This window comes from Rutidosis leptorrhynchoides, chromosome 2 (genome assembly GCF_046630445.1).
Source record: "Rutidosis leptorrhynchoides isolate AG116_Rl617_1_P2 chromosome 2, CSIRO_AGI_Rlap_v1, whole genome shotgun sequence".
NCBI classification, from domain to species: Eukaryota; Viridiplantae; Streptophyta; class Magnoliopsida; order Asterales; family Asteraceae; genus Rutidosis; species Rutidosis leptorrhynchoides.
The window spans coordinates 435454699-435462168 of NC_092334.1; positions in this window are offsets into that span (position 1 = coordinate 435454699).

The window sequence follows — 7470 nt, forward strand, 5'->3', positions numbered from 1 at the left end:
ATTCAGGATTCAACATAACCTATCTAATGGCAATATCAAAAGTACGGGCATGCACAATCCTATATATTCGAGCACTAGTCGGGGATACACTATTAGTATGTAAAAATTAAATTATGAGTACTCACGTATCAATATTGAGATTCAATATTGCAGGAAAGGTACGTAGACGCAACGGAGACGATAAACACTAGGTTGACCTCACGAACAACACCCATGAATCATACCCATCACCTCCATAGCTATACCCATAATTTTTTTAGCTCTATCCTACTCGAAAATTCATTTTGAAATCACGCGGGCAGAACCTTGTCGTAGTATTTTATGTATAAATACTAATAATATTGCTCCTAATACTGCTAATAACAACGCGATTATATTACCCTTAATAATAATAATAATAATAATAATAATAATAATAATAATAATAATAATAATAATAATAATAATAATAATAATAATAATAATAATAATAATAATAATAATAATAATAATAATAATAATAATAATAAGAATAAGTATATAGATATAGAGAGAGTACGAGAGAAGATAGATAAATGGATTGAGAAATGGAACCAGTCAATGAATTTTATGGACTTGGCCAAACTCCCTTAGCCATGCGATCGCATGGTGGATGTGTGGAGTGCCCATGCGATCGCATGGGACTCAATTCCAGCTCATATGCACTCGTTAACTCCTGCCGACACTTCTTTTAATTATTTAATATATATTAATTATAAATTATTATTTACTCTATATAATTAATTATATATTATATTATATTTACGTTAATGGTAAAAATGTAATTTTTACTAAAATGACTCGTACGTTGTCACTCGACTCATGTACCACTTTCGGTTTTTCGAGCGCACCTTCGTACGTTTAGAAAACTAGCCTTTTACGTTACGCGACGTGTACCTTTTATAATAATTTGACTTATTTATCAATAAATCACATTATGAAAATATATCTTATAAAATTTGAGCGTCGTGGTCATTTGCTTCTAAAAATCAGTGACTCGTTGTTTACCAAAATATATTATTTTAAATTAGGACATTTTATGACTAAGTTAAAATATATATATATATATATATATATATATATATATATATATATATATATATATATATATATATATATACATATATATATATATATATATATATATATATATATATATATATATATATATATATATATATATATATATATATATATATATATATTTTTAGAATCGTAAATTTGTACATAATAAATATATTTGAATTATTTTAACTAATGATATAATATTTAGTCTTTCAAAACCAAATATATTTCAAAGTTCGTTTTATATAATTTTAACTAGTTTTGTAAAATAGTAGTTATTTTACCAATTAATGTTTTTAATATGAAAACTAAATAGTCGGTTTATCGAGGGGCACGAGTTAATCAAAGTAAGTACACTTTTGAAATTTAAACGGAAATGATTACTAACTCTTGACTAACTCTCGTTAATGATATTTTTGTAAATCACTTTTACCAATATTCCGAATGCCGTTAAAAAGGAAAGTTTTCTAAATCAAAGTGGACCTCCTAATAGGGACTCATAGACATAGTTCAATATATCTGATAATTCAATCATTTGATATTATCTTTTAATTCCGTAAATAAACATATTGAAACAAATACGTTCATGTAAAGTATTATACGTTTAACACATTGTTAATAATATATATATATATATATATATATATATATATATATATATATATATATATATATATATATATATATATATATATATATATATAAACATATCCATTTATGTATTGGTTCTTGAATCGTCGAAACTTGGTCGAGGTTAATTGAATTCATGAACACAGTTTAAAATTTTTAACAAACTTTGCTTATCGTGCCGAAATAATGTAAAGATTAAAGTTTAAATTTGGTCGAAAATTTCCGGGTCGTCACAGTACCTACCCGTTAAAGAAATTTCGTCCCCGAAATTTGATAGAAGTCGTCATGGCTAACAATGAGAATGTTATTATGACACTTATGAGTTGATAAATAGAGTTTTATCATTATTGAGTGATATGGATAAAACAATTTGATTAAATGAAGAGTACGAGTGATGCTATCACCAAAGGGTGAAATGAGAAAGGTAAAGTTTCGTCATATCGTTTTACGTAGACAGGTTGATTTCCGAAGTTCAAGAGATATGGAGAAGATCTTAGTAATAAGATTTGATTAAGGAAATTTAGGATCCGCTTTAAATTCGATCATCCATTTTTATTGCTCTGTCGAATATTTTACTATAAATCCACTCCCTTCGTTTCCTTACAACTCACACCTTCTCTTCTTTCTCCCTCAGTTCATACTTTAAAGCATTTGTCAATATGCTCCATCCAGTTCTGATTCTTGATATACTCCTTACCTTCATATCTGTCATTCTTCTTTTTTACCTACCTCCGAAGGAATCTATTTACTTCTACTATACACTTGGTTTTATAGTGTTTTTAGTTCTCCCGTGTCTTTATATTGCTATATGCATCGATATATATGGTTTATAGTTTCTGGGTTGTTGTTGGGTTTTATATCTTCCCTTATATTTTTATGTCCCTGCTTCTGTCTTCTATAATCATGGTCATCTCCAGTTAATGCTTTCTCTTATTTGCTGCGATTTATACCCCAATTTCTGTTTCGGAGTTTTTGTCCTTTCGTTTCTTCTTCTTGTGAGTAAGTACCGCTTATAATGGTCCATAATTTACAGATATGAATTTCGGAATGAACATTGTTGAGGTTGTAAAAAGGAAATTGTAATGGCATGATCTTGACTTGTCAAATTACCAGAATACCTCGGAAAAAGCCAAATCATCAAGAAATATTTTCTTGATATTTTAGAGGTTAAATTAAATACAAGAGTCGTATAACATGGCACATGATGATGTTATGATCTGTGAATCATCACTTTCCATTTAGAAACTCAGCATGACTTACTGTAATATAATCACGTTGATCAAGTGTCATTATATTATACTAACTCATGCTTCAGCTCCCAACACTTTTTCAAAAGTATTCCTATTTTAAACTCGAATGTTTCAGATTAAGTAAATTATCAACTATACTTCATACTTTCACAATAATATACATTCCTTTATAGAAATCAAAACAACCACACTCATTCAAACCTAATTACATATTCTCGAGTATTACCTACCCGTTAAAAAAAATTTCACAATTAATATTTTGTACAAAAAAATTTTATTACAGTCTTTATGAAAATATATATGTATATATTCTCTTCAGATAAAACATAGATTTCAATGAGTTAATACTAAATTAAACTCATTCGATTTACGGTTGGAACCAGAATTGAATAATCCCTTGAAGGCTTTAGAGATTACATAAGTATTTCTTCAATAATATTGAAATTATGAATCAATACTTCATTATTTTTTTGAGGCGTGATGTTGGTTTTCGTTATATTCTTGTGAATTTCAAAGAGTACGAATGATGTTATCTAAAAAGTTTCGGTTACATCGATGATGAAAGTGTAAAATCAAATATATACTTGATTTATTAGGAATTGAAATTTGTTGAATTGAGACAGAGATTGTAGTTAACGATGGTTAAGTTGTGGACGAGGGACGTACATTATTGCATATTTGTAATATGAATTAACCGAGTAGTTACGATTCACACACAATAGCTTAACACGGAAAGGTTTATTTTTTTATTTCAAAATATATATATATATATATATATATATATATATATATATATATATATATATATATATATATATATATATATATATATATATAATTTTTCAGAGGGAATGAGTTAATTCTTCATACTCATTGATACAATATACGCGTTATTGATTCGTAATGATGTCTACAGTGATTCTTGAACTGACGGGGTTTTTGATGTTATAGGAGTTGTTGATTCTGATATTGACTGTACTGACAATGCTGGTGACGCTGACGGTACTGTTGATGCTGTTGGTAAAACAAGTTTAGCTTGTTAATCACACACCATTTTTGTCAGGGTTTCTACTCTTTCTTCTATCATTTTGGTTCTCTTAACTGATTTATGGTTAGGGCTAGATTAGATAATCTCTAAGACTTTAGAGATAACATAATAGCCGCAAAATGTTTCTCCAATGAAGTTATGAATTAATACTTCGTCAGTTATTGTTGTTGGTACTCCTTGGTATCTGTGGTGAGTTTGACGTTGATGCTCGTGGGACAGATTGTGAAGTTGAGGTTTACGATGTGGTTGTGGTTGGAGGTGGTAATGGTACTGTTGGCGTTGATGATGGTGGTACTGGTTATGCTGCTGGTGCTGCTGCTGGTGTTTGTAATCTTTGCACCATATTTTCCAAAGCCACTACCTGAGCGCGAAGCTCATTGACTTCTTCTATTACACCGGGGTGATTGTCGGTTCGGACGAGCGGATAAATAAAATCTAGAATTTGATGTAGTATATAATCGTGACGAGATACTCTGGAAATGAGAGAGAAAATGGCGTTTCGGATTGGTTCGCCGGTAAGTGCTTCAGGTTCTTCGTCAAGAGGACAATGTGGTGGATGGAAAGGATCACCTTCTTCTTGTCTCCAATGATTGAGGAGGCTATGAACCCATCCCCAATTAATCCAGAATAGGTGATGACTGATTGTTTAATCCATTCCAGTCACACTGCTTTCGGAGCTTGATTGGGATTCCATTTTAGAATCCGAAGAACTTGAACTAATAGCGAATTCCATTTCGTACGATTGAATAAATAATTTTTCGATATGAAATGATCTTTCGGCTATTGAATGGTATTCTAATTACATAGAATATCTAGATATATAGAGCAAAAGATTTTGTAAATTACGAAGGAATTTACGGAATATATCAGGCAAAGTTTAAAGTAACAGATACGATAAGATATGATTTAGCAGATACACTAAGATATGAATTTTGTCTATACACTACTCATGCAATTAATGTAGCAAGACGTGTCTAGACTAATAATGATAAGTAGGTAACTTCCTAAGGATGATAAGCAGATGATTTCCGACTAAAAATGATAAGCAAAAATTTTGACATGCAGACACGATCGAAGTCCAGACTCACTAATGCATCCTAACGACTTATCAGTTAGACACACTAATGCAGACCTGGTTCGCTAAGACCACATATCTGAAACCAACTGAAGGGACCTGTTCATATACATTATAAACGATTCACAATAGTTGATTACATCGCGAGGTATTTGACCTCTATATGATACATTTTACAAACATTGCATTCGTTTTTAAAAGACAAACTTTCTTTACATCTAAAGTTGACGGCATGCATACCATTTCATAATACATCCAACTATAATTGACTTAATAATAATCTTGATGAACTCAATGACTCGAATGCAACGTCTTTCGAAATATGCCATGAATGACTCCAAGTAATATCCTTAAAATGAGCTAATGCACAGCGAAAGATTTCTTTAATACCTGAGAATAAACATGCTTTAAAGTGTAAACCAAAAGGTTGGTGAGTTCATTAGTTTATCATAATCCATCAATTCCATAATTTTAATAGACCACAAGATTCTCATTTTTCATAAATAACATTACACTCGCAAGTGTAATAAAATCATTTGTATGATGAACACCTGGTAACCGACATTAACATAATGCATATAGAATATCCCCCGCATACTCGCAAGTATGCCATTAATATTGGCAATCGCAATCACCATTTAAATCGAAGTACTAAAGCATTCCAAATTCCAGAATGGGGTTTGTTAGGCCCATAGATCTATCTTTAGGATTCGCGTCAATTAGGGGTTATTTCCCTAATTCTTAGGTTACCAGACTTGAAGGGGCGATATTCGGTATAGTAATCCAACCATACAATGTAGTTTCAAGTACTTGTGTCTATTTCATCAAATATTTATAAAAGCAGCGCATGTATTCTCAGTCCCAAAAATATATATTGCAAAAACATTTAAAAAGGGAGCAAATGAAACTCACAATAATGTATTTTGTAGTAAAAATAGATATGACGTCATTGAATAAGTGCAAGGTTGCCCTTGGATTCACGAACCTATATTAATTATATATATATTTATATGTTGGTCAATATTTATCTAACAATTTAGGTCAGGTCATAGTGTATCACAATCCTAATGCTCGAGACTAAAATTCAAAAGTCAACAAAAGTCAATTTGACTCAAAATAATTTCCAAAAATATATACATGATTAATATATAGTTTAAATATCGTCATTTTATATTTTTAAATATTTTTAAAAGATTTATTAAAGTAAATAATATAATTCATTGATTTATAAATAAAATTTTATATTGAAATTTATATAATAAAATATACTTTTATATATATTAAGTAATAAAATTTATAGAATTCATTTAATATCATAAAGATAATATGATAGGTATTATTAAATTAATTTATTCCACGTAGTAAAATATGTTTCTATCACATATTTATTTGATAAAATAATATCTATAATAATAGTAAGTAAGAGTTGTATTATTTTGTAATAATAATTATTATAAAAATATCAATATTTATATTTACTAAAAGTGATATTATGATAAAATGATAATTCTAATTATGATAACTTTAATATTTACAATACTTTTTAATATTAACTTTAAAATAATAATTTTATTTCAAAATGATAATAATAATGATCTTTTATAATAACAATGACATTTTTATTAAAATGATAATTTTTGTTAAAATGATAGTTTTAATATTATCAATACTTTTAATAATAATAGTAATGATAAAATAATAAGTATAATAATTTTATCTAAATTCATATCTTACAATATTTTAATTTCATCATGATACTCATACACATTATTTTCTAATTGATTCATTTGATAGCTTTTAATTGTCTTTTATTTCACGTTCATTTTAATAATAATAATAGTAATCATAATTATTAAGTGTTACTAATATTAGTTTTAATATGAATAATACTAATAGTAATAAATATTATGATAATATTAATACTAATAACTAATTTAATGATAATAATAATAATAATAATATTAATTATAATTTTAACGATAATAATGGTAGTAATAATAATAAAATAACAATTTTTAATGATAATACTTTCTATGGATAATGATAATAATAATGATCATAATAATAATGATATTAGTAATAATAATAATAATAATAATAATAATAATAATAATAATAATAATAATAATAATAATAATAATAATAATAATAATAATAATAATAATAATAATAATTAGATAAAAACTATAACGACGATAATAATAATTATTTTTAATAATACAAAAATTCAATTGATTATAACTTCTAATCCGTTCATCGAAATCATTCGATATCTAAATGAAAAGTTCTTAATTTTTTGCTAGCTTTCCAACGACATGCATATCTTATACCTTATCTCAACCACATCAGGATTCAACATAACCTATTTAATGGAAATATCAAAA